The 15,150-nt window shown below is 40.4% G+C and overlaps 1 long non-coding RNA gene across 1 annotated transcript in view; it reads left to right on the top strand.

Moving 5' to 3' along the window:
- The window catches only part of LOC143809252 (uncharacterized), an 81,262-nt gene that overhangs the window by 37,348 nt on the left and 28,764 nt on the right, over window positions 1-15,150 (top strand). The window contains exons 2-3 of the long non-coding RNA XR_013222175.1: window positions 1,410-1,500; window positions 11,339-11,482. This is a non-coding gene — a long non-coding RNA (uncharacterized LOC143809252). The remainder of the gene's footprint in view (window positions 1-1,409; window positions 1,501-11,338; window positions 11,483-15,150) is intronic.

Here is a 15,150-nt window from a genome sequence, read left to right as displayed (position 1 = left end):
TCCCCAGTTCTGTGGAACATTTGGAATGTTGTTCAGAAGACTGAATGTTGTTCAGAAGACTCTTGCTTGATGATTTTACTGTGTGCATATACTCATCCTCTCCAATTTGGTTTTTCCTTCCTTAACTTCCCAGTGTTCCACTTTGTTGTTTGTAAGTGCATATTTGTATAATTGGTATTTTCATTTATCCCTGTACGTCTTCCCTTGTTTGTCTAGTTTTGTGTATTGGTATACACTGCTACTCCCCACTTCCCTGGGGTACAGGAGGGGGACAGCTAAGGGCTGATTTAGGAGCTCAACAAGGCCCATGGTGCCGACATCTTCACCATCAGGAGTAATTCGGGGTGCAGGGATATCTAGGGCACCCCTAGCTTTAGAGATAGGGAAGGAGCCCCTATTTCCGGGATGTCCTGCAACAGTGCTGTGACAGTTACAGTATTTACATGGCCACCATGGGGGCCTTCAGCAGATAACTCATCAAAGGCTTTTGATTGTGTCACTGGGAAGCAATAGATCCAGGTGCACATGCTCACCAACAAGTTAGCTATATAAATGCATCTGTCAGAGAGAAGGAATTCCAGTGATGTGTCATTTACTGGGCTGGTGGCTGTGGTTTTGATACAGTCACAGGTTTTTTTGCTGCAGATCTGGCAGAGCACTGTATAACCCTGCCCACACCATTGATTGGCAGCTTTCTGTGTACACTGTTCATAGGCAGAAAGCTGTTAATCAGTGTTAGGGGTGGGGTTACACAGAGCAGTTGACTAAAAGGCATGAGACACCTAGTCCTGTAGTGATAATCCCCTCCTAATAAAACATTGATTTTATTGACCCAACAACACACAGCCTAGTAAGTAATACATCGCTGGAATCTGGGTCTCTTCTTCTACATCATGCTGCTCTCGTATTCCAGAACATAAGCCTGCTGATAGATTCCCTTTAAAGGGTTATTCCCATCTTCCTAAATGCCATTTCTATTTAGTGTTTCTAAATATAAGCTGTTTAGTAATTTACTGCTTCTTAAAATACTCAGCCATTTTTGAGATATTAACTTTTTTTATTACAGCTCATTACCTTGGAAACCGACCACCGCTGTTAGACAGCAGAACATGCAAGGTGGGTACCAGCTCTTTTCTATTGAGCTTGTTTGCACTGTTTTGAAGCTAGCCAGGATTGCGGGATCCTAATCCCGGCCAGCTTCAGCACGGTGCTTACAAGTAACCAGCAGCAGTGGCCGGTCTCCTAGGCAACGATCTGTATATAAAAGGTATATCACAAGAACGGATGCAAATTTTAATGTGCAGTACATTACAAAACTGCTTGTTTTTACAAGCTCTATCTAACAATATCCATTTATGAAGGTGTGAATAACCATTTCATTGACTGTTTGCTTTCTGTTTTATCTCTAGCCATCCCACTAAGAAGAATCTACAAAAGAACATCTACTAAAGCCAATTATTTTGTGAAAACCTGCTATATTCGGCGGCAGACACCACGGCGGTAGGATCACCGGCTCTATGTCAGTCCATTGGCTGTCTGAGCTCCTACATTGGATTTACATCTATAAGTTATTTTCAGCAGATCTTCTTCACTGTTTTCCATATTTCCAGCTTGTAATCATCCAATATGTATCTAGATATTTTCTGCCGTGAGTGATTCTGACCATATATCAGGGTATCTCATAAATATGTTAATTGCTTTGTAAGTTAATGCTATCAAAATGCCAATTAAGCAAAGCTGTCAGGAAAAAAAAGAATAATATTTCTTTGGGTTAACGATAGAGCATTACCATGGGAGCAAATATTTTCTGGATAGTTTTTTTTAACAATTTTTTAAATATTTTTTAAATAAAATATTATGCAAAACATTCAGGTTGCAAGTGCACTATTGCTTCATACAAAGTCTGTGTGATTGCTGGGCAGCATGATCTAAGCTGTCTCTGTCAGTCCCATAGTCCTTGAATGGAGCAGCAGTGCACATGCTCCACCTCCGAGGATCCTGTGAGCCACGCCCCCCTTGTAAAAACCATAAAAAATTAGCATATAAGAGGGCCCATATCTCTGGAACTGTATGCTGGAGTTACAAAAAAATCTCATGGTCAATTTTGACCTGGTGACGGGTTTTCCAGGTTATTATGGTTGTGTGGATACCTAATATGTGTATTGGGTTTTTAAGGTGTTTTTTTCTTATATATGTGTAATAAAATGTACCTTATTTTAGATATTAAAAAATTTGATTTTTTTTTTTTAGGCTTTTTTTTTGCAGTGTAGACTTTTTATTTTTTAATATTTTCTTACAGATGTTTTATATATTCATTTGCAAACAATATTTGAGAGAAAATGGTCTCTTGTGTACATTGAAAAAGTCTTAGATCTTTGAGTTCAGCTCATGAAAAATGGGAGCAAAAACAAAATTGTTGTGTTTATATTTTTGTTCAGTGTATATCTGTGTGTGTGTATATATATATATATATATATATATATATATATACACATACCGTATAAATATATGCGTTTATGTATATTTTATGAAAAACCTATTTATATAGATATATATCTATATAAATAGTTTCATGTTTTATAAAGTATACACACATATGCACACACATATATATTGTAGGAAGCAGGAGGGAAAGTCATGGATGGCAGGTATGTATCACCGAGGTGGCTGGCCTCGGTGATGTAAGCCCCAGAAATGAAGGCTCCAGTAACTGTAGGTTGCTGAGCGCTTTTTGTAAGTAGACTGGATTTTTGGTCCGGGATTTAGGAGCGACCAGAGAGACTGGGTGGGGATGGTCGCTTCCATACACTCCAGTCCAGGCCCTGCAGGTCTTATAAAAATCAGCTGAATTGGCTCAGGTGTGTCTGAGGTAGTCTAGCAGGTGTAAGAGCTCTAATGGTGGATAGACCGTGCTTGAAGACGTAGGGATGCCTGGCTTGCCATGAAAGAAAACTGTAATTTTACTGTGCCTACTTTGAGAAAGGACTGTTTTCCTTTGTTATTGAATGTTTTCTTTTGGCTGAAGAAAAACCTAAGGGTGATTTCACCTTGTTCTCTGCGTCCCCTTTGTAGCATATGTCAGAAATTCCCCGCAAAGTGGGGTCTGGACGCATGCGCTGACAGGGCCATATACTGTAAAGGTGAAGGTAGAGCGCACGTTCGCTCAGCTAACACAGTTACAGTCTATGGCCACGTGAGTCCAGACCCCTGTTTTTGGATGTAAGCCCCTATGGGGACACAAAACACAATGTGAAAGCACCCTAACACTGTTTGCATCGAAACCAACTGCCTCTGTGTACCCCGCACCTCTGCTAGAAAGCTTGAATCCCTACAATATGAACAGAAAATATGAGCACCAGCTTCAGAGTAATGGATAGATGCCAGCCCTCTGATTGTAGTCCTATAAATTAGATAGTGTAACGTTTTTAAAAAGCAGGTGGCACTCCAAAGTGGGAACCTAACAAAATCCTGATGACAACAGGCAGATTTTATATATTTACTGTATATATATATGTATATACAAGTGTTTCTCACTAAATTAGAATATTATCAAAAAGTTACTTTATTTCAGTTCTTCAATACAAAAAGTTAAACGCAGGACATGGGCTACAAGTGTCGAATTGTGTCAAGCCACTCATGGCCAATAGACAACGCCAGAAGCGTCTTACCTGGGCCAAGGAGCTAGCGCAGCTCCGGAGCCCGGTCCATTCACGGGCATCGGACTTTTCCTTTACATGGCGGATGTCAGGAAGTTGTTATTCTAATGTGAATGGGGATATTAAATGCTATGTACACCTTTGCACAGATTTTTTTTTAATTATTCTCTTGCTTCCCAATTGCTAAGGTAATCCACTTTCTATACACTCTTCATTAAAAATGTTCCGCTTTGCTGCTGCACAGAGTCTGTAAGTCCTTTATTTAGCTGAGCACTTTTGCAAAAATGTTTCATATTTCTCAGAACTCCCTCCGGTTCCTGATGGCTCTCTGCTTTCCCTTCCCTTCTCTCAGTGTTAGAAGAAGCAGTAGGGAAGAGGTTGTACACATATTTCCATAGTATGGAGACGGAATAAAGTAATTCAGGGAGGGAAGAGAAAAAAAAAGCTACAGATAAGAAGGAAAGCACAGAAAATCGGCACAGATTAGCAGCTGTGCTGAAAACAGCAGCACCCTGCATACACACAGATCTCACATCCAACCTGTATTACTAGGAAAGACGCTCCCAAAACAGAAAAATCTGTAACCTGAATCGGGCTGCAAATTTGTATGAAAATGATTGAAGGAATGAAGATTACAGACTACTAACATATGAAAAAATCAATTTTTCCATGGTATAAATGCTCATAGCCTTTTAAGAGAAGCTTTTTTTTCTGTCTGAACACATTGACATATTGATGATACAGCCATTGGGAAGTCATTATTACAAATTACCATTACAGGATGCCATAACCAATCAAGCAAAGAAATATACAAACCACAGCAGTAGACCAAAATATAAAGGGTAATGCTGTATAAAATGTTCAGCGATATAATCGGTAAAAAACAACAATTTTCACAAATATCGATCAAGGATATAAAAGGCACAGTGTTTTTACGGCTCAGTAAAAGAGGTTATTACTCCCTCTTCCACTCCTGCGGGTCCCTGGCCATAAATGTACGTGACATGAACCTTGCCGGCATGTGTGCAGTCTCACTGTTTGCGTAATGTCGCTTAATGTACAGAACAATGCTGAGAAGTAATATCTGCTTTGATAGCAAAAGTACCAAACTGTGTGTCAGATTAAAGCCGCTATTAAAAGTCATATTATTTAGTAATTTTCTGCTTCCACCTGTGTGGAAGAAATGATGCAAAGCTCAATATCCTCAGCTGAGGTCAGTCTCTAAACATAGCGGACTCTTTTTATATTTAAGTTTACTTGTTAAATTGTACGATTTTTTTTTTTTAGTTATGCAAAAAGTATTCAAAGTCTTGCATCAAGTATTTACATACAGTCATAGCCAAAAGTGTTAGCACCATTGAAATTGTTCCTGAAAATAAAGTATTTCTCCCAGAAAATTATTACAATTCTACATGTTTTGTTATGCACATGTTTATTTCCTTTTTGTGTATTGGAACAATTAAAAAAAGTGGAGAGGAGATCACCAGATTCGGCTTGTTAATGTTTTTTTTTTTTTTTTAACAAGTTTCTCTACTTATCGTTATTTTTTTTAATTCATAGAAAACTTCTTTAAAAATGGTAAATTGAGGTGATTGCTAAATCCAGGCATCCAATGGCGCTATTTACGAGTCTCCCCCTACGTTATTTCTTCATCTAATCTTTAAGCTTGAATTCAACAGCATTTAATGGTAAAATTACAGTTTTCTGAAGCCATGAAAAATGAAACAAAACTCAAAATAACTCCGCGTAGAAACTTTGTTATCGTCCTGTTACTTCTCCCCGTAGAGAAACATCATGGTCGTAGTACCCTATGGTGTTGCTGATACGGCAATGTCCTGTTACGCGGGTATGTTTCTCTGTGGTCATTGTGAGGTCATCAATCCATCAGTTTTGTAATAAACTCAAGAAAATGTTTGTTTACAATAACAACATTACGACATGATGAAATTACAGGCCTGCGATCGTCTTTACTGGCGGAAAATTGATTTTTAGGAATTTACCGGATGTGGAAAAAGATCTTCGCTACAAAAATTAGATTTTGAAGACCTGGATGATAAAAGCAAAACCTTTCATCCATAAGGAAAAAATGTTCATAGACCATATTAGTTCATTATTAGGCCAGAGCCAGTAATAAACAACGGTTATTCACCGAGACTGTTTATATTACATTTAGACAATTACCTATAGATTTTTCGTTACTTACTTCTAATGTAACAGCAGAACTTTAACGTCTCAAATGAACTTTCCTTCTCTAAGGCTATGTTCAAAATGGGAGATTTATCAAAAAACAATGTATGGGAAAAATAGATCCAAGTCCAGATCACTGCTTTTTCAATTCTCATGGGCCTTTAAAAATAACATTACTTGCCATCCCTTTGACTATCCTTGGGTTAGCAGAGTTAATACGGAGAAAGCAGTTGTCATCACGTGGACATCGAGCTACATTCTTATAGTTTTCTCACGTTAAAGGGTTAGTATCAAGAAATCAAGCTTTCCACTATCCTTGGGATTGGGGAGAACTTTCTCATCTCTGGGGGTCTTACCGCAGAGACTGCCAGCGATCCTGTGATCGGGACTCTTGGACCCAGAAAATGGATCCTGAATGGATGCTCGGCCTCAACTGCATTAATTGTCTAGAAAATGCTCAGTTTGCAATTTTTTAAAATGAAAAAGGCACAATCGTCCCATGTTGGCTGTCTGATCACTGGTGGACCCATCAATGGGATCCCCAGCAATCACTACAACAGGGAACCCTCTGCTTGACCGCTGCTCCATTTTAAGTGATGAGGAGTTAGAATGGAGTGGTGGTCTAACGTTCACGCTACCATTCAGTTCAAAGTTTATGGGACTAATGAATTTAGCCAAGCAATGTGTCCCATCGTCTCCATGAGTCCCATTAGGTACTGAATTGAGTAGCAAACCACTCAGACTCTTACTCTCTGTGGTCGTTTAGAGTTTGGCCCCTGTTCTAATGATCAGCGGTCGCCCCAGCAATCATAAATTTATCACATATTTTGTAGAGCGCTATGACTAAGGGTGGACACATCCAAACCACGTGAGCTACTCTTATGCCCGAAAAAATATGGCTATATGTATGTATTTTTAACCATGATTGTATTAAGGATTGATCTTTTTTTTCAACTGATATTCCTGGAATTTTGTGCAAAAAAAGAACAACGGTTTGACCTTTATGATCTTTGAACCATAAAGGTCGAAGCATTGCTGTTTTTTTATGTGCATAGAGGAATAAAGGAATTTTTTTTCTGCTCTTGCAACCCCCTGATGGGAGCTGTCATCATTCCATGCTATTTGGATTTTCCTACCAAGTGGATTTCTTTTGTATTTTTTTTAACTTGTTTTTATTGAAGTTTTAAGTTGTAATCATCAAAACAAAGACAACATGGCAATCCAGGGTTTCAATTGTTTAGAGAATTACATAGAACGTTTATACAATAAGTACTAAATGTACATTATTAATTATTATTGGCAGCCTACGGCTCAACTTCTAGAGATGGGGACTTGATGGATGAAGACTCTCATCTTGTGCAAGCCTAGATATGTCCACCAGGGTCTTCTCCTCCATTATTTTGATTGTATCAAGCCATCAGGTTGCTGGTCTTCCTCTTCTCTATGTTTTTTCTATTCTTCCGACCATGATGTCCTTCTCCAGTGACTGTACAAAGTAGACAAGTCATAGCTTGGTGATTCTTGCTTCCAGTGACATGTCTTGCTTCAATTTGTTCCAAAATTGATTTTTTTGTTCTTCTTGCCATCCATGGTATTGTTAGCTTCTTTCTCCAGCACCACATTCCCAAGACGTTGATTTTTCTTCTGCCTTGTTTCCTTATCGTCCAATGTAGACGGACCATGCAAAAACTATTGTAAATGATATTTTTGAAAATATAATCAAGTAAATAACCGAAAACAAAGCAAAGGGAAAAAAACAACAAGGTAATGTAGGCGGGGAAGTTTGGTCCATGGCTCCCTGAAAGCTCAAGAATTTCAAGGCGCATTAGCTTGGTTATTTGGGTGGATCTTTGAGTAGCTCCCTTTCTAGGTACCATCTAGGTATCAGGTTGTATTGAAGAAATATCTTGATATAGTCTTGATTTTATACTGGATATTGGAAGGCAGAAAAGCATTGAAACTTTTATTAAAATAAAACTTTTTTACTCTTTGTTCTTTAAGGATAGACACTTCCACCCAATACATACAAAATAAACAGATTATTTTTTTCTAGAAATAGTTTGTGTGATGGAGCATGGGGAAAAATCAAAGTTTCGAGGATTTTTTTTTAAGCCGCTGATAATAAATGTAGTCATTTTGTAGAACCTTTGCCGCATCTGTATTTATTGAGATCTATCCAGCTAAATAAGCCCGAGAATAGATCGAAGGGCAAAGATGTAGTCAGGTGTTTTAAGACAAAGTCTCTGATTTTCAGCCAGTATTTCTTTATTTCCTTATATGACCACAAAGAGTGCGTAATATCTGCTTGGGGGGCACCACATTTGAATCTTATATCAACTGGTTAGATACCTATTTTATGACTCCAGGATGGAGAAATATATTATCTGTGAAACATTATTGGCGTCATTTTGACATCTTTTGCCTATGGAAGTGCTTTTAAGAGTAGGCTAGCATGGATAATAGATTGTAGATGTCATTGTCACGTATTGCAAGCTTCCAACGTGGGAGGCCTGTCACGGTTAAGTTGTAGTCAATCGGAATATGGAGATATACAGTACAGACCAAAAGTTTGGACACACCTTCTCATTTAAAGATTTTTCTGTATTTTCATGACTATGAAAACTGTACATTCACACTGAAGGCATCAAAACTATGAATTAACACATGTGGAATTATATACTTAACAAAAACGTGTGAAACAACTGAAATTATGTCTTATATTCTAGGTTCTTCAAAGTAGCCACCTTTTGCTTTGATGACTGCTTTGCACACTCTTGGCATTCTCTTGATGAGCTTCAAGAGGTAGTCACCGGGAATGGTTTTCACTTCACAGGTGTGCCCTGTCAGGTTTAATAAGTGGGATTTCTTGCCTTGTAAATGGGGTTGGGACCATCAGTTGTATTGTGCAGAAGTCTGGTGGATACACAGCTGATAGTCCTACTGAGTAGACTGTTAATATTTTGTATTATGGCAAGAAAAAAGCAGCTAAGTAAAGAAAAACGAGTAGCCATCATTACTTTAAGAAATGAAGGTCAGTCAGTGCGAAAAATTGGGAAAACTTTGAAAGTGTCCCCAAGTGCACTGGCAAAAACCATCAAGCGCTACAAAGAAACTGGCTCACATGAGAACCACCCCAGGAAAGGAAGACCCAGAGTCACCTCTGCTTCTGAGGATAAGTTTATCCGAGTCACCAGCCTCAGAAATCACAGGTTAACAGCAGCTCAGATTAGAGACCAAGTCAATGCCACACAGAGTTCTAGCAGCAGACACATCTCTACAACAACTGTTAAGAGGAGACTTTGTGCAGCAGGCCTTCATGGTAAAATAGCTGCTAGGAAACCACTGCTAAGGACAGGCAACAAGCAGAAGAGACTTGTTTGGGCTAAAGAGCACAAGGAATGGACATTAGACCAGTGGAAATCTGTGCTTTGGTCTGATGAGTCCAAATTTGAGATCTTTGGTTCCAACCACCGTGTCTTTGTGCGACGCAGAAAAGGTGAACGGATGGACTCTACATGCCTGGTTCCCACCGTGAAGCATGGAGGAGGAGGTGTGATGGTGTGGGGGTGCTTTGCTGGTGACACTGTTGGGGATTTATTCAAAATTGAAGGCATACTCAACCAGCATGGCTACCACAGCATCTTGCAGCGGCATGCTATTCCATCCGGTTTGCGTTTAGTTGGACCATCATTTATTTTTCAACAGGACAATGACCCCAAACACACCTCCAGGCTGTGTAAGGGTTATTTGACCAAGAGGGAGAGTGATGGGGTCCTACGCCAGATGACCTGGCCTCCACAGTCACCAGACCTGAACCTATTCGAGATGGCTTGGGGTGAGCTGGACCGCAGAGTGAAGGCAAAAGGGCCAACAAGTGCTAAGCATCTCTGGGAACTCCTTCAAGATTGTTGGAAGACCGCACTGGCTGACCTTCATTTCTTAAAGTAATGATGGCTACTCGTTTTTCTTTACTTAGCTGCTTTTTTCTTGCCATAATACAAATATTAACAGTCTATTCAGTAGGACTATCAGCTGTGTATCCACCAGACTTCTGCACAATACAACTGATGGTCTGAACCCCATTTATAAGGCAAGAAATCCCACTTATTAAACCTGACAGGGCACACCTGTGAAGTGAAAACCATTCCCGGTGACTACCTCTTGAAGCTCATCAAGAGAATGCCAAGAGTGTGCAAAGCAGTCATCAAAGCAAAAGGTGGCTACTTTGAAGAACCTAGAATATAAGACATAATTTCAGTTTCACACTTTTTTGTTAAATATATAATTCCACATGTGCTAATTCTTAGTTTTGATGCCTTCAGTGTGAATGTACAATTTTCATAGTCATGAAAATACAGAAAAATCTTTAAATGAGAAGGTGTGTCCAAACTTTTGGTCTGTACTGTATGTACAGAGCAGATAGACAGCTTCTTGTGATAATTGAGGAACCCACGGTCCTGTGCAAAACCGGGAGCTATAGGAGCAACCATTTCCATCCAAGCTCTTCTGGTCCCTTCTAAAACTCGGACCCAAAATCCAGTCCCATTAAGAAAACATTCCAGAAACCTGTTATTGCTGAAACCTTCATTTCCAGGTCTTGTATCGCCGATACTAGCCACCTAGGTGCCACATATCTCTCGTCCAGGTCTTTACCGCCTGCTCCTTTACAGGAGGCATTTGCTCTCATCATTTGTTGCCTGCAAGCAAGCAAAAAGAGGCTACATTTCACATACGTATATCTTGGAAGTTTTTACCTCCATCTAATGTAGTTTGTTGCAGGGTTTTCAAATAGATGTTTGATTTGTTGTTACCCTTTATGAAGGACTGCTAAAGAAAATGAATTCTTCGCTCATCTCTGAAGTGGAGATAGATCAGTAGCACTTGCATAAGATAGAGCAAATCTACTTTATCTATGAAAGTGATCGATAACCTTCGCCATGTAGAAAGATTTGATTCCAGTTTTGTTATGTATGTTTGGATTTTAGAAGAGTAAAACCCTGGTAGCTCAAAGAAGAAAGACTCCATTAGTTATGTTTGTGTCCAAGTCGGCCAGGCTGGGCCTTTCAAAATTAGTGTCTCACATTTGCCCATGTTAAGTTCCTTTGTGTTTTACTGACTTGTGTTGCCCTTAGTGTGCTCCAGGCAACCTCTGCTTTTTTTTTGTTATTCTCAGAAAAGTGATAAATATGGGAATATATCTTGAAAAGGAGTCTGTCAGCACAGAATGACTATTCAAACCTATCACAAGCGCTCGGCGTACACTTGGCACACTATCGGTGTGGTCAAACAGGACGGTGCTTATTCTCACCTGCTTGGTTTCCATCTATCTTCTCTGGCTCCATAAAGCCTTAGCTGTCAATAAAAGAAGAGGGGGAGCAACGATAGAGGGAAAGGTGCACTCCAATATTTGGCCACGCCAAGGGTGCAACTAGCGCCTGTACTTGGTTTGAACAGTCGTTCTGCGCTATCATATGACCCACATTTTGTAATTTCAGATGCCCAGATAGTGCATGCAAGTTTGTCCACTTATTCCAGCTTTTTAGGACACTGTAGAAAACTCTTGAAAATAAAGGAAACTCATTCTTGTGTTACCTATAAAAGGATCTTAGAACAAGGCTTCACGTTATTAGCTAAATTGAGTAAGTAATGCCAACTACAACATGATTTTTAGCAATGGAGAATGCATAAAACGAGTAGATCTGCGCAGGATATAAGCAAAGTATTAGAAAAGTATAATGTTTTACATTTAATAACCTCCGTAAACCGGATTATTATCACATTTTGTGTTTTCGTTCCACGGGAATCTGCGTGAGTATTGGATCACTGTGTTTTCAGCGTGCTGGGTAATTTAACCTAACATAAAGCACAGACGCTGAGCCGACGTCTCCTGGCAGGGACTGAACTGAAATATGCCATTTACTATCCAACATCAGGTTTGCATGTCTTTTTTTTATGTTTCCACCTGTTTGGAGTAAGTTATGCATTATTACATATGTGCAATGAAAAACACATCGTAAACATAAAAGAATTTTTTTTTATGGAAATTTTCAGCCTGGATGTGGTTGGTTAAATTCCTCATAAATTGCTTGTTGTGGATCCATACAGTATATTTAGCAAGAACCCTTTAACAAAGATGGCGTTTCATTTTGAAAAAATCTGAAATTCAGATTTTGTACTTTGCATTGACAAGATAGAGATATTACCCTCTCAATCAAACACCGTCAAAATGACCCCATCATTGGCACCAGAACACAGAGGATTTACAGCGGGTGCCATTCAGCTGCCGTATAGTCGGTGTGATACATGAGGCTACTCATCATCTCCACAGTTGTCGATAACCATTATTTTTCCTGTATGACTCTTGATCCTTTTTTAGCAGTTTCTTAAATTCCTTTTTAATGCTGCAGTGCCTCTTACTCATGGTGTCCTTCCCCAGCCATTGGCGTCCTGAAAAAAGAATGTAAGACGGAAGCAAAGCAGAATTGATGACATTATAGAGTGAAAAAAAAAAAACATGCAATGGGAAATGTCTCCTTCCCATAAGCTAAGAAAGTTTATAAATTAGAAATATCTTTGAATAGTTCAGTATAGAATAAAGAAAAATACAGATGTATGACACTACTCGATTATATTGTGACGGATTATTATATCCAATTCTAATTATATCTCAACATATTGTGACTGATAACTAAACTTTGTATTGGTCTTTTTCGAGAAAAAAAACCCCTAAATTCTTATAACTTAGAAATAAACTCAACCGCACTCTGAATACACTACGGCATACTGTATGGGAATATTGAATCTATAAAATCTCACCTGCATTACTGCTACATAGATTGATGAAAGTGTCTGATCCCATCTGCGAAAGACAAGATGACCCCTGAAGATGGGAACCTATACTCACTGACTCGCCTGTTGTAGGGCTCACCTTGTAAGGTGGATCCTCTAAGTCCGAGGCCGGGTGGGCACATGTATGTGTAGCGCCCCCACTGCCGCAGGGCCGAGGGGTACCCGGTACCGGGCCTCTGAGTCTCTGCTTCTGGGGTTGTCACGGCGGCTAGGCCCCGGTCCGTGACCCTGCCGTGGGGCGCACAGTGAATGATAGGTGTGGATGTTGGTGGTGCAGTTGTGGGGGTGCAGGTCGCGGTAAATAACGAGGACACCAGGTTGCAGTCTCTTTACCTCTTTACTGGAGATCTCTGAGTCCTCAGTCCAGAATATGGTTCACCAGGCTGCGCAAGTCTGGCCGGTCCAATGGCACCTACAGAGTTCACTTCACAGGTGGAAATCGGTGCCTTCCTTCTTAGCGCTATGTGTTGTAGTCCTTCCCTGCTATGCTTACGGAAAGTACCCCACAACCGTTGTGTCTGTTTCTCGTGTTCCCTCACAACACGATTAACTGATCTTCTGCTAATCTTCCGTCCCTTCCTGATGTTACAGTTAGAACGGCACCCGTTTGTCGGGTAGGCCTGGAGTTCTTCCGGGACCCTAGAGACGCCCCTCTCCCGCAATTGCCTCCCAAGACTTCATAGGTGATTTAGGTGAGACAGCCCGCCTGAGACTGACTGTCCTGCCGCTGTTTAGAGTATTGCTTGCAGCTCTCTAATGAAATACTCCCTCGGCGTTCCGGCCACTGGTAATGCGCCTCAGTAGGGTGTTGCTCCGGTCTTACAGCATGACCCCTACTGGTATTCTCCTATTGCTTGATCTCGTTTCTCACTCAGCACAATCTATCTCGCTTCTAGTCCTTTCTTGGGTCCCGCCGCTTCCCAGAGCTGGCGCGGACCCGTTACGTTCTTTTTCAATGCCAAGCCTCTGTCAGGATCCCACCCCTGACAGAGACCCTACTGTCTCTTCCTCCACAACACCCTCTGCCACCAGGTGTTGCTTCGTTCAATCCAGTCAGCTTTCTCCTCTAACTTCCTGCCTGACCCCCAGTTTACCCACTATGGTGGGGAGTGGCCTAATGAATAGAACCCTTAGCTCCCCCCGGAGGCCCAGCTGTGAAATCTATTGGTGTCTGTGATACCTGATCAGATGAACTCCTTCAGTGCCATCGGACGCACCGTAGCTCCCCATAGTGGCGGAGCCACAGTACTGCAACGACCAGGACTCTGGGGCGCTGCACTCCCCCCTGGTTAAACACAGTACTTCGGGACTGGGAAGAAAACAACAATACAGGTTAGCAAAAAGACATACAATTTTGGTTGAGTGCAATAACAATAAGTATACTTAAACAGAGCTTCCCTTTATGGGAGGTGAGGACACTTAAACGTTACAAACATGGTTAACATTATAAATTACAGGTTATAAATAACTCCTGTTACCCAACCGGGTATTCTACTAAGTGCAAAATTGTTGAACAATAATTTAACTTTGCCTTTAAGGACATACACTCTTTATCCACTAAAGACCTTCCTATAATCACATTTTAACTTTTACATTCTCCTACTTTGGATCTGCAGGACCGCCTGTCCTATCGGCACCAGACCTACTGCCTCTCCTTTCTATTACAGGACCGCCCCGTTCAGCCAGGGCCTACTGCCTTTTCAACTACTATACACAGTATAGAACATAACATTACTTTCAGTTTTAAGAGCACTGAGCCATCTCTACATGACTCCTATGAGGACTCAGGGTTTACCTTCTATCCTAACTATCTATCAACATTATCAAGCATTTTCTTCTGAACATTAAGCCTTCTCATTATCTTTCTTTCTATCATGCATGCTGGACTCCACGTCTATCCCTACGGGTCCACTGCATCCTTCTTCTATCTTTCACCTTTTTACTTCTCAGAGCACATCATCAGTATTTCTTCACATTTAACTCATTAAGCACATATAACTTTTCTCGTACAACATTATCATCACTTTTCTCTTCATCAACGTTATTGCTACTTGTCTTAAGCAATATTACTATCAAAATGCGGCAAATGAACATCCCCTTTAAGAGGGGATCAAGTCTTTCTGAGGTAGTTCGTCTTCTCAGACTACCAGTCCATGCTCAGCAAAGGTTCCAGTGCGGTATCTTCGCAAAGAGTCTTTAAATAAAACCAGTAGGGAGCGCCTTTAATAAGCTGCAAACTATTTACAAAAAGTTCGGATCATGCACTGTGCATGATTTCACAGTTTTTGAAGTAACGTAGAAAAATAGAAAATAACCAAAAACAATAGGGATCCCGGGTCAACAAAGGGATCCCTTTAGGAGTTTACCCGGAGCGGGTTTAGCAGGACAACATGAAAGCAGTAAAACAGTAACTATTTACAAGTAAGAAAGAACAGTAAAATCTTACTGTGGTGGTCTC

The sequence above is a fragment of the Ranitomeya variabilis genome, chromosome 2 (assembly GCF_051348905.1).
Source record: "Ranitomeya variabilis isolate aRanVar5 chromosome 2, aRanVar5.hap1, whole genome shotgun sequence".
NCBI classification, from domain to species: domain Eukaryota; kingdom Metazoa; phylum Chordata; class Amphibia; order Anura; family Dendrobatidae; genus Ranitomeya; species Ranitomeya variabilis.
This window is presented reverse-complemented; position numbering and strand designations above follow the sequence as displayed.